This window comes from Octopus bimaculoides, chromosome 19 (genome assembly GCF_001194135.2).
Source record: "Octopus bimaculoides isolate UCB-OBI-ISO-001 chromosome 19, ASM119413v2, whole genome shotgun sequence".
NCBI lineage: Eukaryota > Metazoa > Mollusca > Cephalopoda > Octopoda > Octopodidae > Octopus > Octopus bimaculoides.
Window position 1 is genome coordinate 21,780,505 of NC_068999.1, and position 1,674 is coordinate 21,782,178.

A 1,674-nucleotide genomic window follows, 5' to 3' on the forward strand; every position below is an offset into this window, starting at 1 on the left:
AATTTCATTAGAAAATACCTATTTTCCAGAATGTTATGAGGGGGGAAATGTCGGGCCCTGTGAATTTTGCAAAATCCCTCTCTTCAACCCATCGAAAAGTTTTTCCAACAAATCTTCACAGGATATAAGCGATTATTTGGTGTAAGTTTCCTTAAGAAGTTTCCAAAATTCTGGAAGTTATGAGGCAACAAAGTTTGTGGGGGTATTAAACGCTAGTTGTGCCTTTTTTCAATAAAAATTAACTTTAACTTCCGTTACATTTTCAAAGAATTAACGGATTAACGATTAACGAAGTTAACTTTTCGATTAACGGTACCCAGCTCTGGATATATATATATCATGATAGATCGCTGACCACTACATTTATATTTTTTTCTCCTTGTTTCTTTCCGTGTTACTTTCAGTTGAAGAGCGTAGGCTCGAAACGTCAAAGACTTTCTCTATTCCCGAGCATTAAACTAATACATCCATTTGTTGTTTACACCACCTGTCTTCGTCTGTTGTTTTTTTCGTAAATTCTCCCATATATATATATATGTGTGTGTGTGTGTGTGTGTATGCATGACGAGCTTCTTTCAATCAACCAAATCCACTCACGAGGAAGCACGTGGTTGGGGGGGAAAAAAAGACTTATCACACAAACACGTCTGCGCCTATAAGAACTACCCAAAAACCTGATTTCCATCCCTTACCCGAAACATTTTTCGCAATAAATTCCGATATCTCGTGAAAATTTCATTAAAAACTATATATTTTAAAGAAAATCATTAAAAAAACTTTTTTTATCAAGGTACGGAACACATATCTGCAGTTATGTCCCAAGAAAACTATTTTAAATAAATTATACATCTTGATTTCTATGCTATATATACAAGATCTCGGTGGTATATTCAAGGGAGTTATGAAAGGTGAAGTCAACCTCGATGGAATTGGAACTTGATATTTAATTAAATAAACACAACAATGGCATTACTTCTTTGATTGTAAACCTAAAATTACTTAAAACTCAAAATAGAAAACACAAGAAAATTTTTTGGGGATCTACAGCCACAACCAAAAGAAATCGCTGTATTGGTATTGAATCAAAATGTGGCTGCTACGAACTGTATATGGCTGCTAATCTTGGGATTAGGTCAACAGCTGTACATAGAAGAAAATGACGAAATCTGTTGAGATTTTTACGAATAAACTTTATTTCTGATTGAGAGCGTTTGAATGTTTATTGTGCTTTGTGTAACTGAAATAGAGTTACAAATGTTGAGTCTTTAAATGTTATTGAAATAGCATTACGATGTATAATGAGAGAGTTTGGATGTTATTGTTATTAAACTAGTATTAGAAAAGTTACTGGTAGTCATTGTGTTACTGTGGATCGAAAAATTTATCCACATCCATACAACCATTCTCTCCCCCTTACATTAATAAATGCAAAAGAATTAAAGATAAGACCTTGAATGTAACTATGATTCTTACTGGAGAAAATCAAAAACAACACCTGGTTTTCCAATTAAAAACTTTGAACGTTTGAATACAAAAATTCCTTTTCTTTCCCACCCAAAAAGTCACTAAGTGGGAAAAAACAAAACAAAGACCAAACAAGTCAGGTCACACTGATACAAAAGTCACGCCTTCCCTCTCAAACGTTTTTCTTCTTCCCTTTCCTTTCCTTCACCC